Source organism: Scophthalmus maximus, chromosome 12 (assembly GCF_022379125.1).
Source record: "Scophthalmus maximus strain ysfricsl-2021 chromosome 12, ASM2237912v1, whole genome shotgun sequence".
In the NCBI taxonomy this organism is placed as follows: Eukaryota; Metazoa; Chordata; class Actinopteri; order Pleuronectiformes; family Scophthalmidae; genus Scophthalmus; species Scophthalmus maximus.
Genome location: NC_061526.1, coordinates 14,939,047 through 14,966,332, shown reverse-complemented (window position 1 = coordinate 14,966,332; position 27,286 = coordinate 14,939,047). Strand labels below are relative to the sequence as shown.

At 44.4% G+C, this 27,286-nt stretch overlaps 1 long non-coding RNA gene across 6 annotated transcripts; it reads right to left on the bottom strand.

The window, feature by feature from the left end:
- Nucleotides 1-56: 56 nt before the first annotated feature.
- LOC118317914 lies at nucleotides 57-26,980 on the bottom strand. 6 transcript variants are annotated; one of them, XR_007031760.1, is made up of 8 exons: nucleotides 26,648-26,980; nucleotides 20,087-20,240; nucleotides 15,431-15,623; nucleotides 13,399-13,577; nucleotides 11,902-13,098; nucleotides 11,655-11,748; nucleotides 2,497-2,694; nucleotides 57-2,014 (listed from the first exon to the last, which is right to left on the bottom strand). It is a non-coding gene; the product is annotated as an uncharacterized LOC118317914 (long non-coding RNA). The 6 variants fall into 6 exon arrangements; XR_007031757.1 differs by lacking the exon at nucleotides 15,431-15,623 and having other exon boundaries at nucleotides 11,902-12,350; nucleotides 12,939-13,098; nucleotides 26,648-26,976; XR_007031759.1 differs by lacking the exon at nucleotides 15,431-15,623 and having other exon boundaries at nucleotides 11,902-12,278; nucleotides 12,939-13,098; nucleotides 26,648-26,976.
- Nucleotides 26,981-27,286: the final 306 nt, after the last annotated feature.

Genomic DNA, 27,286 nt, shown 5'->3' with positions numbered 1-27,286 from the left:
CATGTCCAATTGCATTCAATTAAACTAAAGCTCTGTGTCTGCACATGCATGAAGCCAGCGCGGTGAGCAGGCCGCGGCTAACAGCTGTGCTAACGTGCAGTGTGTAGCTAATTGCATCGTCTGTATTCATACTCTGTTCACACGTGCGTGCGTGTGTGTGTGTGGGTGTTTTCTTTCGTGTGCACGTCCTGCAGAGGACAGGAAGGAAAGGTGGAGACGGAGAAGACACAAATACGAGAGCCATCTGCATTCACTTGCAGATTTGTGTGTGTGTGTGTGTGTGTGTGTGTGTGTGTGTGTGAGAGTGTGAGCACATGCAGGAGTAGAAGCTCCCTCACTCTCGTTAAGCTGACTGATGTTCACACAGGCAGCCAATTACAGAGTGCTGGTCACCAAGGACTCCAGTCACTTCATGGGAAATTAAAAATACATTAAAACCAACAATGGACGCAGGAAGGTACCTCTCTCTCTCTCACACACACACACACACACACACACACACATTTAGTAGTCGCAGCGTCGTAAGAGAGTGAGTGCTAACAAAGAACTAGGAGCTCGCTGTGAAGCTAAAGAGATGAGGCAAACAAATATGAGCCCATTCAACTGTTCTCTAAGCTTCTCCCTCACGGCCATTTTCCCCTCTACACGTTGGGAGATGTTTACTCTTGATTTGGACAGTATGTCTACATTTGAAGTTCAAGCCTCGGCTGGTCGCGCGGTGACCCCCCCCGAGAGCTCAGCGCACTGCCGGTAGGAAACCGCACAACAGCTGGATCCATCACTTTCTCTTTTTTTTTTTAAAGATAACATAAGAAACATTTTATTGTTCCCGCGCTGGGGAAATTGTTACATTAGCAAAAAAAAAAAAAAATAAAAGGATACACAATATGTACATAATGTGTGTTGACACTTTGATGTGGATGTTGTCATACTTTGCATGCGTTTTGTGCAGTTGCATTGTGTTGAGCTCTCAGGGCCGCCGCAGGTGCACGTCCCCGGGCCCCTCCTCACTCCCCCTAATTCACAGGCCTATAAACCAGTGTTTACCGGTGTGAGTCCCCTTTTTCGCCGAAGGGGCTCACACAGGGCGAAAGGCTGCCGCATTCTGGGATCACTGAGGCGACTGACTTTCCATGGAATCTTAAGCTCGTGTGTGTGAAATCCATTTCCTGACTCTCCTCTTATTTTTTATTTTTTTGCCCAAGGGAGGAGCCGCGCAGCAATAGCGTTGTTGTCACGGGGGCGGATAACGGCGCGCTCTCTCTGGGGACGTGTCCCCCCGGCAACTGTGATGTAAATCACTTTCAATTTAAAGCTTCGGGCTGAGGCGACAGAGGGAACCAAATGTGTTTTCGGATGGGGTGGGGGTAAATTAAATGGAAAAGTATTTCTGGCAATCTCAAGATTGGTACATGTACTGTAAAAAGGTGGAAATAGATAAATCGTTGTTCATTTCCCCCCCCTCAGACGGACATCTACCTTTACAGAAAAAGCCCCAAGGAACCAAAGAGACTACGTTACACACTACTACTTTTCCGTTTATAAAAAAAACACATCGCTGCTTCTGGTTCCCGTCTCAGTTTGAAAAACTTCCGGGGCTGCGTTGCTGTCCTGACGTTCGGAAACGATAGCGCAGTCGCCCTCGTTCCTTCCCCGGTTGGTTTCTTTATCGGGCCACGACTCCAGTACCGGCGGGGAATGTAAAACGTTGTCATCACCTAGTTTAGGCGCTGGTTTCTCCTCGTCCTCGTCTCACTTTTCACCACTGTCCTTTCTTGTTATCAGTATTTTCGGTGACCAAGTAAAAGGATCTACTTCCTGTTCACACTCGTACGCACGTGCTCAAGTGTACGGGATCGGTCTCATTTCCACGAGTGTTAGTGTGCAAGTGTTTTCAAATGACCCTCACGTGGTGACATCTGAAAACAACAAAACAGTCGTGCCAAAGCTGGAACTGGGAGGGCAACGTGGGACCGGCCGGCGAACTTAGCTGCTGCCGGACTTGTGACTGCGCCTGGAGGAGAAATGAAGACCGTCAACGACTTCATGTAGAACATTTTTAATACTTTAAGAGATGCTTCGTGTCCCTCGGCTGGTGAAATGGTAAAAGTGGCTCAGCGACCCGCAGCGATTTATCCGCCGCTGACACCTAGTACTGTAGCCGGAAACAGACAAAAGAAGTTTCCATCCCCGGCTCCCTAAGGCGAGGAGCGGAGTCGCCCCCGGAGATTAAACTCTCAGGCCATTTAACGAAATGCCCTTCATGTCAACCCTTGTGACAAAAGAACCCACGTGTCCTTTAACTTCTTAGGTCAAAAGTGTTCAAATCTCGGCGTCTGATGACTTGAATCGAGGGTTGTTTTCTATTTCAACAGAACTCCTCGCTGTCAGTGAGCGGGCCTCACGCCCGTGGGGAACGCTTACCCCGGCGTGACTTCAGGGGAAACTTTTTGGATTGTTTGATTGACACGTAAACTGAACCGGTAAAGACCTTACTCGTCACATCCAGGCTCGGAACCTGGGCCGGTCTCAGCTCCCCGTCAGATCCACCGTACGTCTCGTCACCGCCCGCTGACGCCGTCATGGGTGTCATGACGCTCGCGTGTGTCACTGCGAGTCCAATCGTCGCCGCGGTGTTCGGCCAGCGCGCACGGCCACTTCGACGACGATACTTTGGAACTCCATCGTTGTTTCCTTCAGGTAAAAAAAAAAAAAAAAACACCGTCTCTGGTAGATTAGGTTGTGATACGCAACATAAAATGACTGTGGTGTAATTTGCCGGCCACCACCATTGGAGGGAACTCGTCTGCGTGGTTTGGGTGCCGCAGTCCAATACTCCGCCGAAAATACTTCTAAATGTTAAGTTACAAAAATCCACGATGCGAAGATGCTGGATCATTGTTCTGCTCTATCGGGGCAGCGGCCACGGAAGGCGATTTTTTTGAGACCGGATGGCAAATCTGCGTTACAGATTTAAAAGTTTCGTTTCATGTCTTCTTCTCGGGCTCTTTTGCGGATGAGGGAGTACCCACCGGTGTGGATCACTTCGACAACACATCGTAGGCTCGAGCAAAGTGTCAACTAATGATATCTATAACGATCTCAACGATTCTATATTTTTCCCGAAAAGGTTCTTCGAAATTTGTAGAACTTCGAAAGCTTTTTTTTTTTTTTTTTTTTTTTAAGAGCAGCACTTTGTGCGTCTGTCAGTCAATAGCACCAGCAGAAGCACCAGCATGGATTTTTTGTCAGCTATACAGAGATGATAGAGCCCCAGCTGCATTCTGCAACTTGCTGCATGTCTGTGATGCATATTTTTTTTTCTTCATCCCCGCCTGGAAACTCGGCAGGCGGCGAGTGGTGAGGCTGACTGACGACGAGTCACGCCTTGACATCGCGGGAAGCTGCCGAAGAAAAAAAGGGTCTGAACCGTTCAGCTACATGCCGCACTGTGCCACATCATGCCTCTCAATCCGAAACCCATCAAACGCGCCTTTCACGGGCGGCAAACGTTGTCTCACAGAGCAGACTGCCGGTGGAGCCGACATCAGCAGCTCTGTGTGCGGCGCTCTATTCCCAGGTGAAGCGAATGGATGAATTGAGTGGAATTATTAGCCAACAATAATCCATATACGATTCAAATAGTAAGAAATCCTGCTGGAAAAGTTGATGGAGTTGATGCTGACTCAGGAAGACGGGAGACCCTAGATGTCTGAACCAGAAGTATTTATTATAAGAGCCCAATATATATGGAGGAGATGTCTGGTCGGTTACACGGATCGACGAATTGGTCAATACGTGGTGTCCCAAAAATCTGCCTATCATTCAGTCCCACAAACAGTAATGGCTACCTCCATAGTAACACTGTCTCCGTCTGGGTATGTTCCATATTTACCACAATGTGTCTTGCAAGATGTAGACTAAATTCTGCGACTATGACGCCCCCTGAGGCAGCCTTCAGGCTAACCTCCGACTCTCTTGGCCTGCCACTGATGGGATGACCTCCCATGGTGAAAGAAAAGTCATCTCTACAGTTCCTCAGGAGAGGCGGAAGAATTCCCCGACAAAAAAAAAGGACAATAGCATAAAGTAGATAAATGGGTAAATGGCTTTAGTTAAAATTGGAAAATGCTGAAACCCTTAGGAAGCTGACAAATGCTTGAAATACAGAACATCATTATTGGAAACTTATTTGGAATAGTGATTATACGTTTGAAATAAAACAAACCTAAATTAAAGCTGCAAGCGGCGATATGGGGGCCCACGCACTTGCACGTCGGGGTGTGTCGCAGGTCATGGTGTGTCAATTCAATCTGGTTTCAAGTCTTACAAAGGTTGATTGATTTTGAAGTCCTGTACCCATCATTTATGAGCTGCCAACACAAGTAGAAATGGAAGGTGACGATCTGTTTTTCCGCGGCTTGTGTGGCACAATGAACAAGAACACTGACTTTGGCTCAGTAGTTCGTGGGTTCAGGAACCACCTCGGGATGATTCTATGGCAAGGGGGAGCCAGTCAATGTGGTTTCAAGCTCTTGCATTCATCGGAAGCAAACAGAGGTAGAAATAGAAGACGACGGACACAATTACTGTGGCTGGTGTGGCACAGCGGATAAGACCGCTGACTTTGGTTCAGTAGGTCTTGGGTTCAAGACCAACTCATTGGAGCATCTGTGGCAAAGGAGAGCTAGACAATGTGCTTTAAGGTCTTTGGATGATTTTGTATGCAATACCCACCTTCACCCAACAGAGGTAGAAAGCGAAGACGACGAACAACATTTCTATGGCTGGTGTGGCACAATGAACAAGAACACTGACTTTGGATCAGTAGGTTCGAGGGTTCAAGACCGACTCGCGGAGGAGTGGTAAGACCGTTTAACGGAGGTGTTGCGCACGGTGGGAAAGAACTCTGACTTTGGATCAGTAGGTTCGAGAGTTCAAATCCGATTCAGGGATATATAAGCATCCAGTGTCTGTATTGACAGCTAAAGGTCGATGGGGTATAACATGCTACGGCAAGGGGGAGCCAGGACTTTAGGTAGGAGGGGGGAATCATCATTATCCCTGTTAATATGTAAATAATTGAATTGGAAGTCTAAGTACCTCCTAGAAGATACCTTAAGATGAAAACCCCAGATAAGAGAAAGTCTCAACGCCCCTGACAGTCTCTAGTTGGTAATCCAGCGCTGGGATGCACAGGTTAGTCCAGGGACAGATGAACAGAACCCTGAACGTGGTTGGTTCTTCTTTTTTAATATATAGTTGATATAAAACTATATATAGTAGTGTGTATATTTAATAATATATATGGTTATAGTATTATTATTATATACTATTATTACCAAGAAAACATCTATCAACTGTCTTAAGAAAGTTTATATATATATATATATATATATATATATATTTATATATTATTATATATATATATATATATATATATATATATATATAATAATATATATAGTATTATTATCAACTGTCTTTATAAGACAGTCTTTTAATTAAGACAGTTGTTAGGTAAAACTGTCTTAAGACAGTTGATTAGACCTTTCTTAACAACTGTCTTTTAAAACAGTTTTCTTATCAACTGTCTGGGGTTATCATCCAAGGTATCTTCTAGGAGGTACTTTGACTTCCAATTCAATTATTTACTTACAGACACTGGAACATATTAATTTACAGGGATAATGATAATTCCCCCCAGACTTCAGCTGTGAATACAGACACTGGATGCTTAAATGTCCTTGAGTCAGATTTGAACCCCTCGAAACCTACTGAGCCAAAGTCAGAGTTCTTTTCCACCGTGCGCATCACCTCAGTTAATTGGTCTTACCAGTCCTCCGCGAGTCGGTCTTGAACCCTCGAACTTCTAATCCAAAGTCAGTGTTCTTGTCCTCTTTGCCACACCAGCCACAATAATTTTGTTCGTCATCTTCCCTTTCTACCTCTGTTGGGTGAACGTGGGTATTGCATACAATAATCGTCCAAAGACCTGAAAGCGCATTGTCTAGCTTCTCCTTTGCCAGATATTTTCCATGAATCGGTCTTGAACCCACGACCTACCAATCCAAAGTCAGTGTTCTTGTCCACTGTGCCACACCGGCCACAGCAATTTTGGTTTGTCGTCTTCCCTTTGCGCCTCTGTTTGCTTGTGATGAATGCATACAAAATTGATCAACCTTGGTAAGACTTGAAACCACATTGACTGGCTCCCCCTTGCCATAGAATCATCCTGAGGTGGTTCCTGAGCAAAAAATAACATGATACCCATGGTACAACACCAAGTTGGTCAAAGTTCACTTAAGTGGCAATCCAGAGCTCCATCCAAAGCCTTCGCCACAGGAAACAAATGTTTTATTCGCTCCATAGCTTAGATGGTGTGTCTGCGCCCTGAAGCAGTTCTGGGATGATGATGATGATTGCCCCCCTCCTTCCAATTGTCCTGACTCCCCTTGCAGTACTTCATCAATCATCATCAATCTGTAGCTGTGAATGCAGACACTGATGTGCACTGAATCCCCCCGAGATGGTGCTTGAACCCCTCAACCTCCAGAATCAAGGTCATGTGTGTTTGCGTTGGGTACGAGGACTTCAAAATTACATTACATTAATTTAGCAGACACCTTTTGTCCAAAGCGACTTTAAGACCAGGGTCCGAGTCAAACCCACGGCAGGAGGACCCAAGCCTCCGTACATGGGGTGCCGGAGCTCCCAAGTGAGCTAACCGACGCCCCATAATTGAATCAATCAACCTTTGTAAGACTTGAAGGAACGCAAATTTGCTACGAGGCCCCGCCCATGGCGTTCAACAGAATACAAATCTTTTGATAACTTTTCATCAACACGGTCTTTAGATGACAGCGACCGAATATGGAGTTGCTGTGATTAATTTTCTAGGAGGAGGTAGTTAAAGTGTGATGTAAAAAAAAAAAAGACCCAATATAAACCCAGCGGAGGTAATGGCGCCCATAGGCTTTTTTGTAGTTCCTTACATGATACAAGTGCCTACCAAATTCCGTTCATCTACATTTGAGGTGGATAATGTAAATGTCCCCGATCATTTGGCAACATCAACCTTTGCCACGAGGCTCGACCAATGGCGTTCCACGGAATACAGATCCTTAGATAACTTTTCATCAACAATATGGATAGTAGAAACATCATAATGCCATAACTCCACTCCAAATTGTCAAATCTTCACCAAATCTCTCATGCATGATGACAGTCCCACCCTCAACGCATCTTTGTCAATCATGTCAATATTCAGCCATGGTCATAGCGCCACCTACTGACAATAGGGCGCCCTCCGGTGTACACACAGGGGGCACCGCACCTTCAGTGCTCGGGCCCTAATTAACTTTCACTCCACTTCTATGAAAACATTGTTGTGATGTTATTATCCAACTTGCAAGCAAGTTGTCCAAATGGAAAAGCTGTAGATCTGCAGCACCTAGACTAGAAGTTGCTCTCATCCCTTCAGTGCTGCGGTGGCTGTTTTTTTCCCCCCTTCTTTTTTTTTGGTGATTGGGTAAGAAAACGCAGTATTTCAGGTCCACATCAATTGAAAAACTGCAATACGAATGTCTTACCCCTCACACGTTTTGGACTTACGCAAGTGTAGGTCTATGTGTGTATAGTGTGTGGATGTGTACGTCCTCCATGGCAGTTCGGCCTCAAAGCTGCTGTGTTAGCTAAAAAAGCAGCCAACCCCGCCGGCCTAAGCCTTAGTGAAAAAAGAGAATGGTTAGCAGTGACACACTCAGGATATGTAATTAACTGTGTGTGTGTGTGTGTGTGTGTGTGTGTGTGTGTGTTTGTGTGTGTGCGTGTGCGGGGGAACTACAGTTACTCCTGCTTTTCTTTTGGCAGCTTAACCCATTTAATCCTGTCAGCTGGACAGTAGATTCACTCACACACACACACTCATGGGAAATGCACTTATTGTCTTTTTTCAGATTGGTTTGAGGGTTAAACTGATGAATTCACAATTTTCCTTCTTTGAACCTCGTCAGCGTCATCCAGTTTGGATGCAGTTGTCTCCACACGTGTGTGTGTGTGTGTGTGTGTGTGTGAGAGTATTGTCTTTTCTGGTGCCAGACTGTTTGCCACAGTTTGTCCTCGTCTTCATGAAATAAACTGCCCGGCGTGATAGTTAATGGAATTTTTAACTCCTTCATCCCTTCAGATTTAAGAGGAGTTCAGGCCTAGGTTTGAAGCGCTCCCATCGAGTCAGGCGGCCGACTGCATGCGATGGTCGTCCCACAAGGGGTTGTGCTGTACGTGTCACAGGGGCTGGACAGAAATACAAACGCAACAACCGATGGACACAAACAAACTGCTGTTTGATCTGTGTTTCTGTGGAGGTTACGACCGGTGCACTTTACTGCGAGGCGAGCCGCGCCATTAGAGCGGCTTCACGAGACACTTTGTGCTCATTGAGTTACCACTCTCACCCCGCCTCTTCCACTCGCGCTCGGCCACTTTAAAAGGTAAGCGGGACTAAAGAGAGCGCGCAGTTCTACGGTGGCCACTGCAAGCCCGAGCTACGACGTCGTTTTTTCTGCTTCGGGACGACTCGGGGGTCGAGTTTGTCTGCAGATTACACTGAATCCAGTGGCAGACGTCACTGCCGGCGGTTTGAGTTTGCACCTGTTCAACTCTCAAAACGTGGGAGTTGGAGAGCCTCGAGCAAGAACGTGGGCAAACACTGATTGCTGGAGGGCAGCTCGATGCTATGCTCCAACAACAGGGAGGAATAAATGTAATAACGAAGGCATCACCACTCAGATGTTTCTTCATTTGTCTTGGGAAGAATTCAAAGATGATAAGGTTGTCAACAACGCGCCTTACAAACAGCGAGAGCTCCTGGTGTCATGGAATCAACACAAACCTGCATGTGGGTGTTACAAAAAGAAAAAAGACAAATATGTAAAAGTGAAGCCCTGGCCAGTGACTAATTCATAATCATATTCCTGACGATGTTCGTGGATGTTCTGTTCCTTTCGACACACTTCCGATGCACATTAAAGAAAAAACATAGGCCCTGAGATCATTTGAATACAGCGGCCATCTTTGGTGACACGCAGGTTTAGCGACTTGGTGCGAGACTTCAGTTTTGCAAATGAAAAAGTTTGTTTTCTTCATCACTGTAGCTGCTGTACGGACAATAAGTAAACTGTGTTTTTACATTTGCACACACGATCCCTCACCCACTAAATCCACACGCTCGCTCCGCACATACAGCTAGACAGAAAAGAAATAGAAGGAATACAAGTGTCCATTGTCCAGCCACATGATCATTGGTACCCTTCAGCCTGGCTGTTGGCCCCGGTTCATGGAGTGTTTGTCCTTGTGCAGGAGTCAGCTATTTAAAGTTCCTGCCGCCTCCTCCTCCTTCTCTGTCTAGCGGACTACGAGCTGAACTCCGTTTCCACCCAAGGTCACCGACCATTTTCCTTCAGCCGGCTCTTTTAAAGAAGAAAACATAAAATGAAATGTAATAACCCCCACCTTTTTCAAAGATTGGACTGACGACAAAGAGGTCCATTTGCTTCAGACACTCTTGGGCTTGCCAGAGCAGAGCAGAGCAGACCATGTAGACTTACATATTGAAGACATTTATCATTTCCCATTAAAACTTTTTTTTTTGAAGCCTTGATTCTTCGGTCCAACTTTGTTGCGATTGTCACCTGATGGATGGAACAAGAAACTTTTTCACCTAGTGAGAGATAACATGGGACATTTCATTTCATATTGAAGATGTATCTACAAATATGTAGCTTGTAATTTTTTTTTTTTGCATATTTAGAACATGTCACCATAAGGGGAGCAATGGGACTAACCGTGCTCACGCTAACAAGTGAGGTACGTCTCCTGTCCTTTCCCCGCATTTACTGACTTTGTGCAAAAATGCAAAACAGCACAGACAAAAATCTGAAACAAATTCCGAGGTCTGGAAAGCGGCACGGTGAACAAAAAAAAGAAAAGTCACTGAAGCCAATCTGTAATTGCCTTCAGCACACTTACCACTCAAGTAATATTTTCTATTGCCTGAGCTTAGTTTGATTTGTTAAATCTGTTCCACCCCAGTTATTTCTTTAGTGTGCGAATGCTTTGCAGTGCCGGCTCACTCCAATTGAAACTGACAAAACTGTATTTCTCATTTCAGGAAGGAACCTAACTGAATAGTTGTGAAGATACAAGCTATTATATATTATTTTTTTAAACCCAGAGGCAAAAATGAAATCTGTTCTCCAACAGATGTATCACTGGAAAAAAATATAAAATAGACTTCATTTCAAAAATGCAAGCCAAACTAATTTGGATCGAGAAGGAGGCTGCAGTGTGAAGATCTGATCCTTTGTGATAACCTTGTTGGTGCAGTACGTCTCCTCCACATTACTACAATGGAAACAGTTTCACTCGGCGGTGGGAAGCAGCGACTGCGAGGCGGCTACTTGACCGCCGTGTAAGTGCGATCGTTCGTCGACTCTTCAGCTGAGTGATGCATCTGGTAGGCTATAACCCTGACACTTGATTTCTCAGCAGCCTGCATATCCAATGCTAATCTCCCTTATCTGGAAAAAAAAAACTGCTGGAGCCCTGAATTCAGCTTCAGTTTGACAGGGTTATAGTGAGTCTGCTCTAATCCGTTCTTGTCTTTGTCTCGGTTTTCTCAGTTGATTTTTTCTTTTCTTCTTCCTATAGCTGACTTCAGACTCCAGGGTCGGCGCAGACTGGAATATTGCATCTACTGTATAGTGAATTGAAAATTCCCCTATCATTTGTTAACTTAAACCAATAACCCCCAAAAGGATAAACTGCCAAATTGTTCTACTGCAACCCACATAATTAATGAAACTAGTAACTCTAGTAACTCCTCGGCGATGGCGCCTGCGAAGTTTGACGTGGATCAGACGAGCGGTTGTCAGATTTGAGATTTCCAGTTTATTAGTCAGATCCTTGCAAAAACGAAGGACATTCCCATTGATCTCAGCTCTGTGAGACGGTGAACATGGAGCGTGATACCTGCATCACAACGGCATGATAGCAATGTCATTTTGAGCATGATAGCATGCAGACGTTAGCAAATGTGCCTATGTGGGATCAGCCTCACAGAGCTGCTGGCATATAGCTGTTGTCTTGTTTCTCATCTGCACTCTCTGACACTTTGCATCCTCAACTTTTTGCTCTTCACAGTCTCTTCACACTCACATCCGATACCCATCAGCAGCGGACGCGTGCGACCTGAAACGCCCCTCATTCTCACAAAGTCGCGCTGGTTGTTTATTTTCTCCCCCACCAGGTACAGCGGCGCCCACGAGACAATTAACAAGCAGAAGCGGCCGAGCGCGCACGTGTTGTTTTAAAGTAGAGCTTAGTTAGCTGTGACAAAGGAGCACTAATTCAAACGCGTGCTTTAATGTCCCAATAATGATGTTTGCTGTTTCGTAAATGAAATGGAATGAGAGTTTTATAGACTGAATTGATTGGTTTTTCCGAAGCGTAAAAGCCTCGCGCTTAAATACTGTGATGGTCGGCTTATTACAGGAGGACTGATGAGTTGGTGGCTTTTTTTGTTTTTGTATTTTATTTTATTTTTAAAAATCTTTCTTCTGAAGCTTGATGCTTTACTTCTAAATGAAACAAACCTAATTGGAGTTGGTGAGGACGTATCTCTGCTCCCATATTCGGCTGTCGGCGGAGATCGCCGGGCGGAAGCTGGTGAAGTGGCCAAAGATTAACCTGTGAAAAAAAAAAAGGACACTGATGATGGAGATGCAACGGAATCAAAGCACACGGCGGTCCAGGCACATGCAGGAGCGCATGATCACTGAACATGTACCGATCCCCAGCCTCATAATACCGTATGCGCTACACACACATTACATAACTTACGAATGCACTTCCATCCATGTCTGCTATGTACTCGTGTCACCTTCCTACTCAACTGTTGCCATGGAGCACCGCGGACATCACTGGACTCCTGTAGGGGTTGGGAACATTGTTATTCTTAGCTATCCTGTTCTTTTCACTGCTGCTATCCTAGCAACCATACTATCACATCAAATGCAATATATATATTTTTTGTAGCATTAAGTGTCACATCAAGTTGAAAAGGAAAAATACGCAGCTCATGTATGTCTTGAAGCTTGTTTCTACTTGAAGTAAGATGTGAGCCCGTCCCACGAGTCCCGACAGTTCTTGGTTCTTCATCTTCTTTAGTTGGCGGCTTTGTTCGCTCGCCGTCAGTTTGACCGTCACTGCTGTGATTCCTATACACCAGGGGGAATCCTCCTTTGCTAATTAAACACTCCACTCCTATCTCTCTCCCTCTGGTTTTCTTTCTTCTCAGAAACACAGAGCATCTTCCTTCATCAGTCACCAGCACCACATTAATGCCGTGTTTACCAGGTTCCCTCAAAACCCACGCCTATACTGTGAATCAAATAAAGTTATGTACAGTAACACCTGCCTGTTGCCATCCTCTGACCTGAAATCGATGTGAATATAAAAATGTACACTGAACTAAAAAGCTTATGGCAAATATGCTGGAAAAAAAAAAAAGGTATAGGTTTATGATTTGAAATTAGGAAGAGAAATATTTACTTCTTTTGTCTTTATGTTCAGATGTCATACATTTCGGCTTTTACTAAAATGTTATTAGTCAGAGTTCTGACTAATTTTAGTCCTAAAAAAAGTATCAAAAAACGTGTCAATCTATCTATCTGCCTGTCTAATGTCGGTGCTTTTATTTAGATTTTATAGGTCTGTTAGTGCTTCTGTGGTCTCTACATTGAATACGATTGAATGCGGCAAAATAGGAAGTAATATGACCCAAATCCATGTTCTTCAAACAGTGAGAGAAATTCGGTTATTGGTGACAAAAATACAGTCATTCATCTGTCATCTGTACAAAAACCATATCCCCTCACCTTTTCAGGGGCGTCAGCAGGTACAGTGCACTGATGAAATGCCTTTCCTCTTTTTCTCTCCGAGCGTTAGGACACAGCGTCTGATGGTCTGGATAAGATGAGACCCGCTGGTCGATCCACAGAAGTTTCTCCACGTCCGTGTGCGGCGGGAGGGAAATGGCTGTTAGCACAGGACAGAAACGGACAAATGCAAAAAAGGATGAAGCACGACTCTGTCCACGGTGATCCGTGTTACGATTTTGGTTTGTAAATGCTATGTTTGATATTGTAAACATATAGTGATCCAATTGGCGAAAGTACAGCACATACAGGTTGTAGGCTTTTATTTTAAGCCTACAACCTGGTAGTGGAAACGCCCCAGATCTAGACATTTTGGATGGAAGGTGTAGAGAAAATATAAACAGTGAAAACTTCACTTTAGCAACAAACTTTGCAATAGACGACGTGACAGGATATTTACCTCAAGTCTGACTGTCCACTTCTTGCACGAAAGTAACCTGCTGTTGCCATGGAGCAACTCCACCGACGCCGGCACAAATATTTTGATCGAAACCCCCGGCTTTTTTCTGACCCCCAGCAATCTGTCATCCCAACATGCATCTCCGCCGGTTTGTGAGACGGAGACAGAGAAGAAAACTCCTGGAGGATAATTGGAAAATGTAAATGAAATGCTGTGAGAAAGAATCAAGAAGTGTGCTTGTAACTGTGATGAACAAGCAGACTCAGTACAAATGGGGCCATATGGTTGAGCAGACAAACATGAATTGTTATTAGCAGCCTGTACCAGGGAGAGTACAGTACATCCAACTGCAGATGCACTATTCATAAAGTCATGAGGAAGTGTGGGCCAGCTCCTCTGTTCTCGGTGGGGGGCTCACGAAAGCTGTGCGTGGATTCGCGTCACGAGCTTACGTTCCGGCGCGCCGAGTAAATTGTGGATGACGGGGAGGGAGGAGAAGTCGGGAGCAGGGAGGGGATCGTGGAAGGAAGCCGGGTTGATCTCAACACTACCGGCAAAACCCTCCCGCCGAGACGCCGCCTGTTTCGTTTTGGGCTCCCAAAACTTGAGAGGCAGAGTAACGAGTGGAAGAAGAGAAGGGACAGGACGGATGAAGTAAGACAGAGGGAGGAGGGGGTGTTGGAGAGAAAGAGGTGGTTGAAAGAGAGAGAAAGAGAGCAAAAGGGTAACAAACAAGATTTCACAGTATGTTCTCTCTGCGAGTGTGCAACCCACCAGATTACATTATCATTTGTACTGTAGATTTCCACACTTGAGAGGCCGATTTGTTCAGGCAGCCTGCCACAGGTCCGGGGCAATCGGAACCCTTGGCTTCAGATACGATGCACTAACTCACTCACTCACTCACTCACTCACAACTCCTCCAAAGGATCATTTTTAGCTCTTTAAATTAACAGTAAATAAACCATTTTCCTCATGAAGGTCGTTCTTTTAGTCCGGTGATCGTGTATTGGAGGCGTGCTGATATGGAACTCACGCACGTCAGCCTAAAAAAAAAACGAGCTAGGGCATACTTGACTTCAGAGAGCATAGCAGATAACACTCTCACTTTCTTTTTTTGGGGGGGGGGGGGGGGGGGGGGGGAATGAAATCAAGCAAGATACGCGAGAAGGCCAACCGCACGCGTGACTGATCATGAAAGGATGCAACATTTTTTCCTGATCCGAGGAAACTGTAACGGACGGTTTGCGTTCACACGGTGTTAAAATTGGAGGAACTCGATGTTAAAATAGATAAGTGAGGGCCAGGATACGTAGCGGCTGTCAGGGAGAAAGTACCAGCTTGTTTTGGTAATTTCGTGTGATTACACACCCAGGTTAATATGTTATAATTCCAGATATATAAACCTCCTTAGGCAATGTACCAGAAAAGTGATTTTAAAAAATGGTGACTGGACATTTTTACTGTTTGTTTGAATTCAGATTCTGACAAGGTGAGGTCACAGTGATCTTTGACAACCGGAAATGTTATCAGTTCTTTGTATTTGTGTGCGAGGTTTATAGAAATCGCTATCACACGAAATGGGATGGATGTGAGGTCACGGTGGCCTTGACCTTTGACCATCAAATTCTAATCAGTTCGTCTTCAAGTTTGTGAAAAACTTGAAGTGATTCTCTTCAAAGCCAGTCTCAAGATATCACATTCAAGAGGCCAACAATGTGTTTTGTGAGTGACCTTCAGAAGGGAAGAAAAAAGAAAAGAGAAAACAGAACCTCACAATAGATAACAATGACTGTGCCGTGTCATACACACTGTGTGTGTGTTATGTAGGAGTCCATTGCTCGTGCTTTAAGAAGGTGATTGAGAAAATAAGCTCTCAGGGCAGTTAAAGGTAAGTGAAGCTGTAACAATCAATTAAAGTACCTCCGAGGGTTTTCTGGTTATTGTCCTGCTGCAGAAGACACGGTTAAGAAGTATGACATTTACTTTAGTTTGAGATATTTTCATCAAAGCAGCCCTTCAATCCCCTGACCTTTCTCTTAACTCTGCCGCTAATTGCGAGAGTGTTTCTCTGGCCGAGTTTCAGAGCGCCCCCCCGCGCTGAGTAGGGGCTCAGGAGTGGAACATAACAGCAGCCTGACCCTCTTGTCTGCAGCGCACCGCTCTGCCGGTCTTTTTTGTCTGCCAGGTTCTTTCCAGCTCCCTGCCGAGTCCCCGCCTCACCGCTGAAAATTGAAATGACGGTATTAAACTCTGTTCCAGCCTCGATCCCCCCACTTTCTAAAATAAACCCACTCATGCTCCCATTTGCTTTCTCCTTCTGTTGTATTTGTGCTCCTGGCTTACTCGGACTCACGCTGTGCTGCCGCCGCCTCGTGTGTGTTAGTGTGTGTGTGTATGCCCGCGTGCAGGTGCGTGCGCCTGATACCTGTGGTTTAATGTGTCCATTTGCACAGTTTACCGTGCGAGGCAAATTGGCGACAGAAACGAAACGTGCAGGGGGAAAGAAAAAAAAGAGGCAAAAAGAAAAAGAAATAAGGCAGCTCAAAGCTGTAATACCAGTTGCCATGGCGATAGAGCCATGCCAGCACAAAATTTTCGAGTCCATTATGATAAGAGATTGACAGTAATATACCGTTAGGCAGAAGTGGAAAGAAGTTTGCCGGAACTTTGATACCGTCAGAGAGCCGCTGAGCGCTGGACACGTTTCTGTTTGTAACAAGAGTGTGTGAACTACACAAATTTGCTTCACAGACTCCAATATTACAATAACCGACCAACGGAGCCCGCACCGCTGGACAAAACAGACTCGAGTGTCGTTGGTGCTGGAGACACTTGGAGTTGGGTTGTCACACTGTCGTTTCATTATTCTCATACGGGCGGACGACTGTAATGTGCTGCCAATTTATTTCAGAAATGATAAAAATAAAATCAAACAAAGCTGTATAATCCTACACATTTTTCTACTTTGTCTTTCCACAGACTGTCTCTCAATAAGGCCAGTAAGCTTACCTCACCTATAGAACATGAAAGGATGGTTTGGTGGCAGAGTGCCTGAAAATAGCGACCTCTTACATATAATCGAGGGTCGATTTTGGACTCTCAGTTTGAATCCCCGTTCATACGAACACACACGAAAAATATAGTATATCACGTGACCATTCACGTACGTGTTTATATAATGTTTTTAACTTCACCGCTGGTAGTCAAGTCGTGACTTATAAGAACCAATCGGGAAGCCGATGCGGGTGACTGCGTTATCGTCTCAGTTTTTCCGCCAGTCCAGACTAAAACGTTTCCCGGCAGTTTTCAAAGTAAAAAGGGGCAAGCAGCGCTTCCCAAACATCTCTGTTTTAGTTGCTGGAAAACTCCTTAATACAAAAATGTATTTATGTGGATGTATAGCCCAAGAGTCGACACTGGATTCAATGAGTGAGATCCCCAAAGATTCTCCCCCCGATTGGTAGAAGTATCCTCCCTCATTTGAAGGGTTGTTACTTGTGGCTGAATTGCAATCGGTACTAATTTACAGTGTGTGATTTTGAACATGTCCTGAAAGACCTACTGAAGCTCAACCCCCGACGGTGCAACTATTTCAAAAGCGTACAGCGAGAATGAAATGCAGGGGAAAAAAAGAACATAAAAAGTATTTGGCTTCTGCTGTGAACACTTCCTCTTTCCCCCTCTAGCTTCACAAACCATTTTGACATATGGACCATTATTTGTCCATCACAATGGTCCAGACTCCCTTAACTCCTTCGCTCCACTCTCACCCTCCACCTCGCTCTGCTTCACCCTCTTTTCTTCTCTCGCCCCTGCGCCGCGGCAAGCTTCATCTGCGAAGAGCCCGAAAAAATAAGGCATCTTGAAAAGGCTTGGCCTGGCAGCCTCGGACGGAAAACAAATTAGGAGTTCACAACTTCAAACGTAGCCTCACCAAGGCAACCCGACTCTTCTGCCAAGGGTTTGCCTCCGCCGCCTCTCAGACGGCCCGTGAGGAGAGTTTTAATAAGCGCCAGCTCTATCTGAAGTCCTTTGGTGTAATAAAGAAGGATATTATTGCTACATTCATAATCTCCCTTTCATTTGACTCTGGATTTGTTGCCTTCTCAGACACTGCACTTGCTTTCTTGAGTTAATTCTGGGCTAAGTCTAAGATGGTGTGTGCCAGAAGTGACAGCAGATTAAAGTTTTGCCTCCTTTTTTTGCACATGCGATTTTCCACAGCACCGCCGAGAGTTCGTCGACTGGTGGGGTGTGAAATTTTGGAGCAGATAGAGAGAGAGAAGAAAAAGAGATGCACTCTATGTTTCTTGCACAAATCTACACCGTATACTAAAGTGGAGAGATTAACTGACATCCCGAGAAAATTTGCCAGAAAAAAGAACGGCAATTATTCCCGTCCGCCGTCGTCCTATTCCCTTGGTTACCTGGGAGGTCATACCTCGCTATTATTGATCTGCAGCGTGCGAAAAGGTCACATGATTGAAGATGACAGCAGCCGCAGTAACCATGGAGACTCCCCGTCTCTCTCCGCGTCTCTGACCGAGCACAGCATCAGTCAGTGAGCACAACTTACACGCCTGTTGCTTCATTGCTCAGTTTATGTGTTTGTTAGTTGTTGTTTTTTTTACAGGTGAACAGGTGGTGAACTCCTTCCTGTCGCCTTTGCCCCATATACGCGGTGCAAAAATGTGCACGCAGGGCAAAAAACTCACAACTCACTCAAACGTATACTCACTACCAAATTAAGTTTTTAACACACTCCCACGAGCATCAGCGAAGGACTAACTTAAGCCGTTTACACACTCAGTGATGTTTGTTCGCCGCAGACAGGGAGATTATTTCACAATCTCTCTGGTTTTCAGTCAGCTTGGATCAGTCGTGTTTGACAAATCATCTTTCTGCTGGACAGCTTTACTCTGGGCCCTTCCTTTAAACCCAAAGTAATATTGGTTAGATATGGTAAATGTATGGGGCAACCGAGACATTGGGTGAAGTAAGGGGGAAGCTACTGTAAGAAGAAGGATATGAAGTTCTTCACTTTATTCTACTTATCCACAAGCAGGAGAAGAATTTACTCGTGTTGTCTAATGTTAAAAAAACAGATTGAATCAATTAACACTGACCCACGCGTTATTGTTCTTTAGCCAGATTACAATGTCGATTGCATCTATCTTGGCGAAACTGTCAGAGATTTTTTGTTTTTGACACATTTGACAAAAATTTTTTAAATTACTGCTCCAGCAGTGCTGTTGCATTAAAAGACTGCCGTTTGATTTTTCATATCTGCATCTAGCAGAAGATGCATTTCGAGCCCTTTCTGTTTATTGATGAGTGGATCCTCCGTTCCACTGTCAGATCGTTGGATTTACGATTAAATGTTCCGTGTTATTTCATCGAATTCTTCAGTCAAAGTCAGCCTGATCTTTGCTGAGTGAGTAATGTACAGTGTGTGTACCACGAGCATCCAGCAGGGATGAGTGCCCAAGAAACGGTGGTGAAGGGGCGTGACATTTCCCCACAGGTTTTGAAAGCGGTTGACCAATCGCAACAGACTGGGCCAGCTGGCCAATCAGAGCAGACTGGGGTTTATCTGTCCTCATCTACTAAAACTGAACTGCAAACAGCACAGAAAACAACTATGACAGCTCCTGTTTTAATCCATGGAGCCAATTCAACATTATGAAAGAGATCGCAAATGCTAATAAATGAACTTAAAAAAAATAAATCCATATTAACACTTTCCTTTCCAAAATATCAATTTGTGTGGCTATACAGTATTGAGACTGTGAGTCAATAATGTTCACGCGTCTAAAAGTATGAAAAAATTCATAAAAGTAAATGTTAATCATTTCTAGTCATAAATGTTCAAGGCTCGAACCCCTACCAGTTTGTATTAAAACAATCATTTGTTTAAAATATTAATCTAATCAAACAACTGTTAATTATTAAAGTCCTTAATTCCAGCTGTATTTTTTTTAATCGACCATTTTATACACAACATAAAAATGAAGACAGTAGTTTTGTATATTCTTCATTATTTTACAATTCTATTTTTACATATTACCCCTTTCAAAGAGTGACTGCAGATAGAATGGAGACTATTAAGCGTCATAAATCCAGCCATTAGTAAAGCAACATGTCTGTTTTTCCCTTTCTTTTTCTTTCTTTTTTTTTTCTTCTTTTTAGCAATTTGCAGCTCATTGCACACTTTCATGCATAATGTAATGGATTTAGTTTGAATGATCAGAACGGGGAAGAAGTGAGCAAGGAGATCTCGCCTAACAGCTCGTTATGCCGTGCGTTCCAGCAGCTCATCAGCGAGCAGCTACTCAGCCATTAAGTGTAATATGTTATTAAATATTTATTTGGTCCAAGGCCACTGCTGTGCTACATTAGATCTACACGCTCGTCATTAGAGGACATCGGCTGCATTATGAATGCACGAAGTGAAGCGCGGGGCGAGGGCGCGTTGGAGTCGTGCTCGGAGAGGGCTGCCGGAACCCGATCACCTGCCTGTTCGCTCACAATCAGCGGCGACTGTATTGTCCTGGACTGGTGGTGGTGTCAGACACTGTGTTCATCAGCACTCAGACGCGTGTAAGTGGTTGACCTGAGAGCGAAACCCCTCATTTCTGCTCTGCTGTCTTTCTCTTTCAGGAGGTAGAGAGGGTCGTGCACTTACCGGAGGGTTGGTCATTTGATCGCCGGCTCCACGAATCCACATGCCGACGTGTCCTTGGGCAACCCACCATGACCTTACAGATCGTTTTTTGCAAACTGCCGTTTTGAACCCTTCGAGTTGAACATTTTGACCAGCGCCATCATGTTTTCGGAACCTGCGAACATAAATGATTGGATGTTTCCAGGTGTTAATCATGCCGTTTCCACACACCAATACATATCGTGCTTTATCCTCTATTTTACTCTAAATGAGACCACAGCTGACAAAATGAACACCATGCTGCATTGGAGAACACTTGAAACTAGCGATTGAGTCATTTTCTCCTAGACTTCTGTCCAAACTGACTTCTTTTTGCAAACAGTGGAGTCGCCCTCTGCTGGTCATTCCAGAGTACACAGGCTTTCAGCCACTTCCGCATTGTCTTCAATTAACGGACCCAGTGACTATGTCCGATTTTTTGGACGTTATAAATCAAGTGAGAAGTAGTCATTTTCTCAACCAGTGAGTCGCCCCCTCTTGGTGATACCAGACAATACAGGCTTCAGCACTGGCTTCATTTTGCGGGACCCAGTTAAATCTATCTCATTAATTATGAATTTCTTGTAATCCCAAACCAGACAATTCTGGTTCAAACACTATATTGTAAAAGTGTTGAGGTATACGGGCTGAATAATATTATCTAGCTTTGCTAGCCTTTAGAATTAAGTCCCACGTGAACTTGGTTTTTATCCTTGCTGCGGCTCTTGAAAGAGCTCATGGGATTCACGGTGAACTTTCCTTTCTTCAAGTATTTTGTAGAGCCATTATTGCTGCTGTTTTGTGTTTTTTTCTGCCGATGCACTGGGCCACACAGAGAGTTTCTGCTGCCGGACACATTGTTTCCTGATAAAGGATTAGTGTAACCTGATGAACAACACAATTCTCCACAAAACAATTACCCCCCCAGGACTTGTTAGAAGTTGGAAAGCTTACTGCTGGTTATTTTGGAGCAATATACTGACAAGTTTGCTGCACTACACCTGCCCTCAACATTAAACTACTTAACTTCATTTTAATATACAAAATAATAGCTCACATAAGTCAGAAATAAGAGTGTTAACTCGCTGTTACAGCTCTCGTCCTTTACCTCCAAGGCTACCCTCTCCCTCTTTGAGTAGTTTCCAGGCTGTTTGAGCTGCACCTATTATACTGTACATCGCTATGCAAATCTGTTAGGAGTGTTACCCCAAAGCTCACAACCATTTTCTAGTGATTCTTGTAAAATACGTTTTGGAATATTACTCTTTTTGGGGTCTTGAACTTTGCATCCTGTTGTGCCGCAGCTTTTCAGTTTTTAGACCTGCAACATATATTTAGAGACTTAATAAAACAGTTGGCACTTATACTGTACTATAGTACACAAGCCTGTGGTTTCACAAAAAATGCAACTTAATACGGTAATTATATTTATTTACTTATTTACCTCCAGCACCGAAAGCAATGTTCTTTCGGCATTAAGGGCAGCCCAGTGCTTCTGAAATAATAAAGGCGGAACATTGCGTGCGTTTTACTGTGAGTGTGTACGTGTGCATTTGTTTAGCGGGGCACAGATGTATGCGTGTGTCTGTCTATGATTTTTATGGACTCAATGAGGCACAGGAGGAGTCCTAAAGTGGTCCTCTTACTATACAAACACACACCACAGTGAGGAGCCACTATGCTGAGCTGTGCTGGGTGAGTCGACATGGCTTGCACTAAAGACCTCACTGCAGGATGCATTTACACACACACACACACACACACACACACACACACACACACACACACACACACACACACACACACACACACACACACACACACACACACACACACACACACACACACACACACACACACACACACACACACACACACACACACACAAGCGCGCACGCACGCCCACCCACCCACGCACATGCACACAGCAAGGGTCTAGCCACAGCTCATTACTGCCGGTTGAAATGGAGTGCAGCACACACACTGGGATTAAATGGGTAAATAGCTCAAATAGAACAGTGTGAGGTGGTGCCTGTCATTGTTCTGTGTGTGTGTGTGTGTGTGTGTGTGCGTGTGTGTATGTGTTGCGTCTGCTGTGTGTAAATGTGGACAACATGTGTGTGTGGACAGAGGCACAGAGGTCAGAGGCGCCGTGAGATCGGTCATTACTGACTGACACACTCCTCTTGCTTCCCTGTTTACACATAAACCTCGGTCACCCCGTGTGTCAAAGCGGGAGGAGGCTGGATATCTCGAACCACAGCGGCTCAGAGCATTCCCCACACACACAGACACACACACACACACACACACACACACACACACACACACACACCACTGAGCGATAGCCACATTATACAGTGCACAAAATCCTGTTCCAGCTTTATCAATATCCGGCCCTGAAGCCAAAAAAACTCACCAGAGCCAACAGAAAGAAAAAAAAATATATGACTGTGGGAGACAGAGAATATTCATCATCGCTGGGGAGGAAAGGCTTCATGGCTCTGGGGAAACTACAGGTTGTTTGTTCAAGCCAGACAATGTTGGGTTTGTTTATTTTCGAGGTCTCCAGCCAGCTGGCTTCCCCCTCATCGCCACAGGACAGGGATAACGGACAGCGTAGCAGTCGGGGTAAAATCAACGATTTTCCTTTTTTTTTTTATAATATCTAATATCAATTTGTGTGAGCGCAGTCCCTCTTCCTCAGCAGCGCCATGCTAAACACTGTTCCCCACATGCACAGCTGCCCTGAGCTGCGCTGGTCATGTGCTGCCAGCCACCGAGCTGCTCCACTGATGCAGCCGATGGACTCGGTTTACTTTTTCACCTTGATGGAAGCTGCTGGAGAGATTTTTCACGATTTTTCACTGCATTCAGGCCGGTGAGGCTTCTGCTCCTACAGTATAGCCTGTAATTACACCGACAACATACAGTAAAGTTGTAAGCAAATATGTCTTTTCAACAAATTATTGCTGGGTCAATGAAATGACAGTAAAACAATGCAGGAAGTAGGATTAGGAGGTCGCATTTATCACCCAAAATTTAAACTAATGAAATGTGCTATCACAAGAGAGCGCAATAGGAATCTGAAAGAGCAGAACTGGGATATCAACTGGAAATGCACTACACAAAAAATAGTAATAAGGATGCTGAAAGGCAGATCAAGATTGACTGTGCAACTCTCTGACCAAAATGAGCTGAGCAACTTTCACCTCTGCAACGTCAGAAGCAAAACAGTCAAGTCCATGTGGACATTAGTGCCTGGGAAGCTCGTCCGTGGCCCCTTCATGCTTCCTGTGCTCTGGAACTGACAGCATTCGCTGCCCCGCCAGTGAACTCTTGCATCTGCCATGTTCCGCTAGGTAGAAACTGGCAGTACTGTAGGATTCTGCAGTCTTTTACTTTTATATTTAGACAGACGTTGATGAGGATGTTCTCCGTTCTCATTTTGTCTATTTATTTCTCTCTCTCTCTCTCTCTCTCTCTCTCTCTCTTTTTTATTCTGTTGTATGAGGCAGAAGCAGATGATGTTGGAAGTGTATTCACTAATTGCACAAATGCCGTTTTCCTCTCTTATCTCGTTGCATGCTTCGGTGGGTAAACGTACAGCGCTTGTCACTCAGCAAATTGCATTGTGTTCTAGTAATGTGTCGAGTTCACAATTCACATCCTCATTTTCACACCCTGAACATTGCTCTCTTGCGCAACAGATGCAAAAACTGCTCATTTAGCACAGCTGTATTTCAAAGTTACGTGGATACTTATTCAACTATGTAGATATTTTAATAAGCAATGCTAATGGCATTGCTCTATCGATGGCGATGTACGTTTTGTGGCAATTAGCAAATATTAGACTCGCGTGTCAGAATGCTAAGCTAAGAAATCCTTCTTAACAGCAGCATATTGCAATTGTAGTGTGAGCATTTAGTTATTTTTAAATGCTGGGTTTGCGCTCAATTGACTAACAGAAACACTACAATGTGGCGGTCTGACTGTGCTATAGATAGAGACGGATTGTTTAGGGGACATTTGAAGTCAAGGTTGCCTTTTTAACTTTTTCAAATCCTATGAAAGCATTCTACTGTAATAGTGAACAATGTGTTTTGCTTCCATGGAGTATTTCTGGGACAGATCCTCCGTGTGTGAAGCTGCATTGTGTCTGTGCAGCTCGTGGTCAGGCCCACAGGGTCCTCTCCTCTGCTCCGGCTGGTCAATAGAGCTTAGCAGCCAGGGTGGAGGACAGCGAGATGGGAGAGTGGTTTACAAGGAAAAAAACCTTCCCCAGACATTCTTACTGTTCTTTTCTAGGTTCTGTGCGTCCCTGAGATATTAGCCAGGGATGTGCGAGGCAACATCCATATGTAACACATAAAGTCTGTCAACGTCGCATTGCCAAAAAAAGTGGGAGATTCTTCCGTGTCAAATGATCTAATCAGTATTTTTTTCAGGTCTATATCGACATGTGTAAACACATCTGTGATTGCCATCGCAAAATTACCTGAGAATCACATGCCTTTGATTCTGCGCTCAAACCTTCCAGCCACCCAGTGTGTTCCGCATGCTCGACACAGCTAAGCTTATAAAACATGCATTCAGTGGATGTTCATCCCGAGTGGCCACGACCACGGCTGAGTGGTGAAAGCAGGGCAGGAGTGGCTTTAAAAGCAGTTTTTCTCTCTAATAGCTTCTAAATTCCGGCTCTGAGAAAACCGCAAATAATTAGTCAGTCTCAACATCTCTCTCGATATCATACTCGTTTTTTTAATTGTTGATAAAGGAAATGTCTTAATTTAAATAGACATTTTCGAAAAGGTTTCTTGCATGTTGGCCCTCTTCACTGTTACCCCGGGATATGCCGCTATATTTGGCGACAGGTCTAAGGTCTATCCCCTTATTTATCAACTGTCCACCCAACCAGCTGAATCCAACTGGCTTCAGAAGTGTTTGAACGCAGGACCAGACACGATACATTCTCGGCTCGGAGTTGTGAAGAATCAATACTGATGCCAGTGAGTTGAGATGCCGAGGTGAGGGGCTGGGAGCCCAAATTGATTCACCCTCCTCCATGATGTCAATGTTGACGATGAAACAGGGTTCAGCGCGGAGGAACACGCAGATGGAGGGAAATGAGGAGAGAGTAGTGACCTCGGGCAAATCAGTGTCATTACGTTTTTTTATGTTTAAAAAAAAAGAAGCGATTTCATTGAAAGCAGAGACAGCGTCACAAGAATATCATATCATTCGTTTCGCGGCTGTTTGTCCGTAAAACTAAATATTGAGCAACTGAAGAGTTATTAGGGACCGCTTTCACCCTCTGATGATGCTAGATGAAAAGACAAACGATCTCCAAAGTCAGATCAATGTTGGTAAAATGTATTTTAAAAAATTGTAGGTAGATGAAGTGTCTAACAATATACTGTAGGTCGTGGTTTTAAGTTGACGACATAGTCCTCTACACTGCGCTGTATGTTTTTCCTTTAGAAATGAAAACATAAATTGCGCATCAGCCGACAAAGAAACATGTTAAGGGACCTGTCAACAAAAAGGGGAATCACAGAACTCAGTGTTAGCTCTACACATAGCCATATCAGTGATGAATGATGTTAACATTTCAGAAGGCACTACCTACTCACACGCTGATGACCTACATTCGTATACACTGTGCATTCCAAATTCCTCGAGGACAGACGCGGAAATTCACACTGCTGTCTTTCTGCTTTCTTCACACACACACACACACACACACACACACACACACACACACACACACACACACACACACTGAGCACACACTGAGCACATGCACATTTTCATACATATACTTTAGAGGGGCATTAACTGCAGATTAGAGGAAGCGCGGCACAGGCAGAGAGCTGCTTCATTACTGGTGGCATTTAGCGGGGGACCCCTGCACCTTATCCTAGACAAATGCCAGTGTGCGGCGCGCGGTACCACCTATTATACGCCGACTTCCGCGGAAAAAGGTTAATGCAGTCCTTAAGCGGAGGAGACGCCTGGCCCGCGCTGCGTCGCTTTTGTTTTCTCCGCTTTCATTGGTCCATGTTGTGTGAAGGGCAGAAGAAGAAAAGAAAAAAAGGGGGGTCAGTTGTGCCTATTTTTGTAATGCATGTGTGGTTTAAAGTTTTTTTTTTTTTTTACAGTATCCCCTATGCCTTTGAGGTTGTTGCTTTTTTTTCTTTTTCTTTTTTTTAACAAGGAGCAAAAAAATAGATGTTGAAAGAAATTGTGCAGCTTAATTGGATAACAGAGTTTGAGCTCAGGGAGGAGAGATTCATAGAGCACGTATTCAAAAAAATAAAAAATAAAAAAAATAAAAAAAACCTTAAAGACGTGATATCACGTGCTGTGCTCATAGCATTGAAGGCTAGTGTGTCTACTTGCTTTGCTATACTTATTGTTATATTATATTGTTATACTTTGACCGTCCGAGCCCGAACCGGTCGTGCGCGACAGAAAATGCGTCACGTTACAAAAGCCCTCATTGGAGCATTGGAACAGAGAATGGCAGCAGCAGCGACTTACGGTTTGTTTTGACCGGAAGCTAGAGCGTGCGTCGTTCCGGGCAGCGCTTCCGTGCGGTCCGTGGCCCTTTTAAGAAGACTTGTGGCGCGGCCGGGAACTTCAGTGTCTTTTTCGGAGACTTTGTACAACGTATCCACTGTGATAAATCCAAAATGGAATGGCTCTGATGGTCGTTTTCATCCCGTTTTCCAAGACGTTAAAGGCTGCTGCTGTTGTTAGCGGACTTCTAGCCGTCCATCGTGGATAAACTTGACCCATTAGAGGCGTTGTTACAGAATTGTACCAATCAGACGCTGTTATCGCGACTGCTGGAAAAAAAACCAAAAAGATTTTACACTGAAAACAGGACCTCTCACTCCTCCTGTTTACTCCTACTGCTACAACTGACACTCCTCTGTGTCACTGCAGACAGGAACTGCTTTGCAGAATGGCACAAGTGACTTTTTGGGGTTGAAAAATCAAAGGACTTATTTGTAGAAAAATGTACATAACCTTTGATTTGCATTAGTAAGAATGTTTTCCCTTATAGTCAAGGCTTCAAGGAACAGCTTTCAAGAGGGAAGAATCTTCATTATTGTTGTTTGGTGTGTCATTATAATGAATGTCTGTGAGATCCAATTTCCGTTTAGTTTTTCCTTT